This window comes from Erpetoichthys calabaricus, chromosome 3 (genome assembly GCF_900747795.2).
Source record: "Erpetoichthys calabaricus chromosome 3, fErpCal1.3, whole genome shotgun sequence".
NCBI classification, from domain to species: Eukaryota; Metazoa; Chordata; class Cladistia; order Polypteriformes; family Polypteridae; genus Erpetoichthys; species Erpetoichthys calabaricus.
Genome location: NC_041396.2, coordinates 274308329 through 274315136, shown reverse-complemented (window position 1 = coordinate 274315136; position 6808 = coordinate 274308329).

Sequence of the window (6808 nt, the reverse complement as noted above, 5' to 3'; positions counted from 1 at the left end):
CACTGTCTGGAGTGGTCTGGTTCTTACTGAATTAGACCTGCATTCATAACAATACTGGAGTGCAGTTGAAGGTGAATTTGCATCCACTGGCTTACTATACAAGGGTCTCAATGGGATGTGCATTTGTCATTGACTAGAATTTTGAAACCGTGCTTAGTTTCTCTGCAGTCAAACTCTTAAATGGTACTTTATTGGCATTTTATGGTTCTTTACTGGGTTGTGTGGCTCCTCAGACCTACAGCTTGACCAAGCACTATTTCATTGCGGAAGGGATGTTGGTTCTTTCTGATTTGAAAAACTTTCCTAATATGTAGAAAAGTTGAAACCTTTAATATTTGGTAGGCTAACTACAAGAACAGGAACAGATTAAGAAAATCTGGACTTAGCCTGTGTACTTGTATGTAGCAAATGTCCTTTTTAAAAGCATGACCCATTTGGTATTTACAAATCTGTTACCATCTAGACTGGCTGCAGGTTTTTGTTTCAATCCAATTGCTTAATTAGAAACCAATCCTTGCCAATCTGAGATTTAGTTTCACATCTTGTTAGTCTGCAATGTTAGGTTCTTATATTTTTAGATTGTTTTCCTTTCCAAGGATATCATCCAAATGATATGAAGCCTTAAAAGGATAATTTTCACTCCAACATTTTTCTTTTAAGGGTTAAACCAAATAGAGCATGAAGACACCACACAGTTGTAAAAGGAAATAAGTTAGATAGAGATTTGCTGGGTCTTTCATCTTTTTGCTAATATGGAATCATTAAAAACACGATGCAGCTGTTTGACTGAAATAAGCAATTAAGGGCGAGGAACTTTAACAAGTGAGATCACTAAAAGAAGAGGTCTCTTCTCAGCCTCAACACCGGGACATCGCAGTGTTGTGTGCTCAGCCCGCTCCTCTACACCTTCTACACATATGACTGTGTCCCCACTCACCATAGCAACAAGATTATAAAGTTCACGGATGACACGACGGTGGTCAGACTCATCTCGGGCAAGGAGGGTGAGCTGGCATACAGGGATGACGTGGAGCAGCTGTCAGAGTTGGTGCAGTGTCAATAACCTGCTCCTCAACACCACAAAAATGAAGGAGCTTGTTATTGACTTTAGAAAAAACAAACTGACATCCAGCCACTCATCATTGGTGGGGCCTGTGTGGAGAGGGTCCCGGTGTTCAGGTTTCTGGGCATTGAGCTGGAGGAAAATCTGACCTGGAGCGCCAACACCAAGGAGCTGCTGAAGAAGGCGCAGCAGAGACTATTTTCTGAGAATTCTCAGAAAGAACCATCTCCCCAAAAATTTGCTCCTTGCTTTTTATCACAGTTCCATCGAGAGAGTGCTCACGTACGGACTGTATGTGTGGTATGGCAGCTGCACTTCCTCAGAAAAGAAAGCACTCCACAGGGTTGTCAGGACAGTGGAGAGAACAATTGGTTGTACCTGCTCCACTCTGGAACAAATCTACACCTCTCGATGCCGCAAAAAAGCAATACATTTCACAGGATTCATCACATCCCGGTCATTGCCTCTTCCAGGTTTTGCCATCGGGCAAGAGATACAGAGCAATGAAAACCAGGACAAACCACCTTAAAAACAGCTTTTATCCAAAAGCAATCATGGCCCTGAACTCAGAATAAAACTGCTCCATATCATTCTCCCAATGTGCAATATCGACCTTAAGTCAACAAGTGCAATTTGTATATTTTGTAAAGTACTTTTATTACTATTCAGTTTTTAACTGTTATGCCTCACACTGAGTTGATTGCACCTTCAATTTCGTTGTTCCTTTGTAAAAGTGACAATGACAATAAAGATCTATCTAAAATGAAGCAAAGCAATAAGTGCTTCATTAGTAATAATTGACTTCTCCTTTAGAAACTGAGTGGGAACAAAACCCTGCAGCCACCGTGGCCCTCCGGGACTGACGTTGCCTACCGCTGATCTAGACATGATATGGAGTCTATTCCAGGTCTAAAGTGTTTTTTTCTGGAACCTTTATTTGGATGGGTCTTTTGGGAACCAAAAATTGTTGTTCTATGGAATCTCACTGAAGAACTATTCTGGCACCTTTTAAGAGTGCATAGGCATAGCTCTTCCTAATCCATCAGGAAGTATGTAGATGATGGAATTCAGTACCCAGAATAAATATACTGTTAAGAATGGAGATTCACCGTTTACCACTTGAAGTAAGGTGAATGATAAATACTAAAGACTGCTCATCAATTTGACTAGATGCTAGGTTGTAAGAGCTTTCACTTATGCCATCTTCCAGGACTTTCTGTGTGTTTTATCCCCTAAGTAGTTCTACAGGTTGCAAACCATTTCTTATCCAGGGAAATGTTGCCTGCTTATAGGGTTCAGGGGAGTTTGGGAATCAGAATTCACCATTATCAGAATGAGCTGGAGACAGTTGTAATACACTTGTCTGACTCTCAACCATGTAGTTTGACACACCCTGTGACTCACTTTAACAAAATCAAACAGGTTTGCTTTTGTCTTATTTCGTATGGGTGGGATTTGTGAGCACTCGGCTGGAGGTAAAATGCATATAATTCACATAAGAGAAATATGGAATGCAAGTGTTTTGGACCTCAGGAACCGAACAGAGGCTCATTTGTCTGATGTCTCATCTTTTAAATACTATAACAGATTAGAAAAGTAAAAAATAAAAATAAAAAGACAGATTGCAGTTAAACTTGCTGTACCTGGAAAGCATTTGCACAGCACCAACACTGTTAGATAGCATCATGTTGGCTGTCAGAAAAAGGTATTTGCTTATGATACTTTGGAAATGTGAAACTGAAACATTGGATAATGGATGAATTGATGGATTTGGATTTGAAATGACCAGTTCATATTAAAAACCCAGAAATGTCTAGATGTAGTTAAGTCATTGCTGTTGTGAGTACTTCCACCATTTTGTAAACATGTGTCTCTAAATTACCCCAGAACGAGCAAGTACGGCTGTGTGGAAAATTGTGCATGGTGATACGCTGGTGTCCTATCCAGGTTCAGTCCGTGCCTTGTTCTCATGACCCATGACCCTTTCAAACCATTATTGAAAGAAGTGGAAATGAAAGTGTATGAAAGTGGATTTTGGATAGATGAAAGGTTAAGGTAACTTTGAATAGGGACATACATAGTGAAATAAAGATAGTGTAAGTAAGCATAAAAGGACCTACAGTGTCTTCCATAACGTTTGGGACAAAGACACATTTTTACTTGATTTACCCTTCTGCTCTACAGTTTAAAATTACAAATCAAGTAATTCAGATATGATTAAAGTGCACATTGCACACTTTAATATTTGCATACATTTGGATCACACCATGTAAAAATTACAGAACATTTTCTAGATGTCTAGATAGATAATAGAAAAATTGCAGTCTTGCTGAAATATTGTTTTTGGATAACAATTCCTTTTCCTGGCACACCTCACATGCAGGTCAAATCTGAACAATTTTTTTCTGATTGTAGATACATGCACTTTGCTATAAATTTTGGCAGAAGTTGCCTGCAGCTCCCACAATGAAATTTTAGAGTTCTTGGAGATTTCTTTCAATACTCAAATAGTCAGTTCCTGGGATGAATTTTCCATACGGTTGAAGGATTGATTTCAAGTAATTTGGCAAACATTTTAAATCCCTAGCCCAACGGTAACCATAATCTTCTTTCTAAGGGCTTAAGAGTGCTCTTGTGATCTTGACATGATGGCATCACATCAATAACAAAGGCAACACTAGACTGTAGATATGTGAGGTTTAGATAAGACATGTTCTCCTACATATTCACTAAGGAGATTCTAACCACTGGCATTTAATCTGGAACACCCGATTCTAAGGTGGCAGTATATGAAGAGGATTACTTATTTCATATGAAAAATTGTTTTTTGCTTATTTAGATTATGAGTGAATACACCATGTCAATTTTATGTGCCATTTGTTCACGTTTATCTCCATTATATGTAGACACTGTTGGCATGAAGATCTAATGTTCGCCTCTTCAAATATTTTGAAAAAACTATATAAAAACCATTATTTCCTGCTTAAAAAGATTGGAAAATGAAGATTTTTTTTTAAATTTGCAAGATACTTGGACTTAATTCATGCATTTGTTTCTAGTAGGTTTGACATGCTTGATCAACATTCTCCATACAACTTGGTCCTGCACCTCCTCACCAGTCAAGCTGTTTACTTTCAGTTCTTCTTTTATTTTATCCATCCACCTCTGGTTTGGCCTTCCTCACTTTCTCTTCTACTGTACTTCCATTGCCATCACTCTTTTGCCCATATATTCATTGTTTCTCCTCATTACATGTCAATACCACATCAACCTACTTTCCTGTACTTTCTCAGATATCTCTCCCACATTTGTTGAACCTCTGACTGTCTCATTTCTTAATCTGTCCCTTTTTGTAACTCCACACATTCATTTCAACATTCTCATTTCTGCTAAATTTAATTTCTTCTTCTGTGCTTATGCCCGTGTTACAGCTCCAAACATCATTGCTGGTCTTAACACTGTCTTAAAAACCTTTCGTTTAACCTTCAATTTAATTCTTCGATCACACAATACTCCTGATACCTTCTTCCAATTGTACTCTGTGGGTTATCTCTGAACCTAATTTTTCATTTAGGGCTACCCACTGATCCTAAATATTTAAATGTACCCACTCTTTTCAGTAGCTCTTCCTGCAGGCTACCTTCTGAGACCTGATCATCATTAAACCTCAAATATTCTGTCTTCTTCCTATTTATTTTCAATCCTCAATCTTCCAAAGTCCTTATCCATTCTTCAGGCTTCCTCTTCACTTCCTCTTTTCAGGTGCTACACAAAAAAATGTCATCAGCAAAAAGTATGCACCAGGGGGACAGGCCATTTATCCTAGGACTGAACACCTCAATAACCAGATCAAAGATGTAACAACTTAAAGAAGACCACTGGTGCAGACCTCCTCAAACTGGGATCTTTTCTGCTACCCCTACTTTTAATCCGAGTCCTCACTCCGCAAATAATATCCTGGACAATCCTCATGTTCTTCTCTAGTAATTACTTCTCTCTCATGCACTCTTGATGTGATACTATCATAAGACTTTTCCAAATTACTAAACACCATATGAAAACCTTTATGCTTTTTGATTACTGTAATGCACTCCTCTCAGGACTACCCAAAAAAGACATCAATCGTTTGCAACTAGTGCAGAATGCAGCTGCTAGAATCCTAATCAGGAAAAGAAAATCCGAACACATTTCTCCAGTTTTGATGTCACTACACTGGTTACCTGTGTCATTCAGAATTGACTTTAAAATTCTGCTTATGGTTTATAAAGCCTTAAATAATCTCACTCCATCTTATATATCGGAATGTCTGACACCTTATATTCCAAATCGTAACCTCAGATCCTCAACTGAGTGTCTCCTTAGAATTCCAAGAGCAAAACTTAAAAGAAGTAGTGAGGTGGCCTTCTGCTGTTATGCACCTAAAATCTGGAATAGCCTGCCAATAGGAATTCGCCAGGCTAATACAGTGGAGCACTTCAAAAAACTACTGAAAACACATTACTTTAACATGGCCTTCTCATAACTTCACTGTAATTTAATCCTGATACTCTGTATATCCAATTCATTATAATAACTATTCATTCAAAATCTGTACTAACCCCTACTCTCTCTTCTGTTTCCTTTTCTGGTGTCCTGTTGGTGGTGGCTTGCGCCACCACCATCTACCCAAAGCACCATGATGTTCCAACAATGATGGATGGATTAAAAGCCAGAAGTCTGTATGACCATCAGCATCAAGTGACTCCGTGAGAACCCGAACTACAAAGAGGACTATTTCATTTATGTTAGGTAGAATGCCCAAAGGGGACTGGGCGGTCTCGTGGCCTGGAACCCCTACAGATTTTTTTTTTTTTTCTCCAGCCTTCTGGAGTTTTTTTTTTGTTTTTTCTGTCCACCCTGGCCATCGGACCTTACTCCTTTTCTATGTTAACTAATGTTGTCTTATTTTAATTTTGTATTTTGTCTTTTATTTTTCTTTTCTTCATTATGTAAAGCACTTTGAGCTACTTTTTGTATGAAAATGTGCTATAAAAATAAATGTTGTTGTTGTTTTTCTTGATAATCCTCTATGAGTTGTTTCAATGCAAAGACTACATCAGTTGTTCCATTCCCTGGCAAAAAACCAAACTGCTCCGTCCATATGGTGGTCTCTTCCCTATGCCTTCATCTTTAACCATTTCCCAAACTTTTATTGTGTGTGACATTCTTTGTCAGTTTGTTATTTGAATGTGATGTTGTTTTATGTTAAAAGCTGCTCCAAAGTTACTAAGTTTAAATTCCTGTACATTAAAGCAAATAAAAGAGACTGAGTTTGTGATATACATCCCTAGTGGTCCCTGCATGCTCTCCCCATGTCTGGTTTCATCTGGGTGTTCCAGTTTTCTTCCACAGATATGCAGGTCAGGTGGATTGGCTTAGCTAAATAGCATTTGATACTTGTTGTTTTATTTTATCTGATGTTGAACTCAGTATCTGTTACTGGACTGATTTATTCTCTGACATGTCAGTACTACTTTCAGCAGTGAACAGCAGTCATGCAAGTTTAAAATTTCACAGTACTATAAACACACGACAGTGACCTTGAACCAGATAAACGGCAAGTTTTTGTGAGATTTTGCAATTACAGTATTTACAAAACAGAAAAAAACAATAACCAACTTTCAGAATTGCTGTTTACTACACAAGATGGATGACCCTATGATAGGCTGCCAGTCTGTCCAGGTATTGTTCCTACTTTGCACCTGA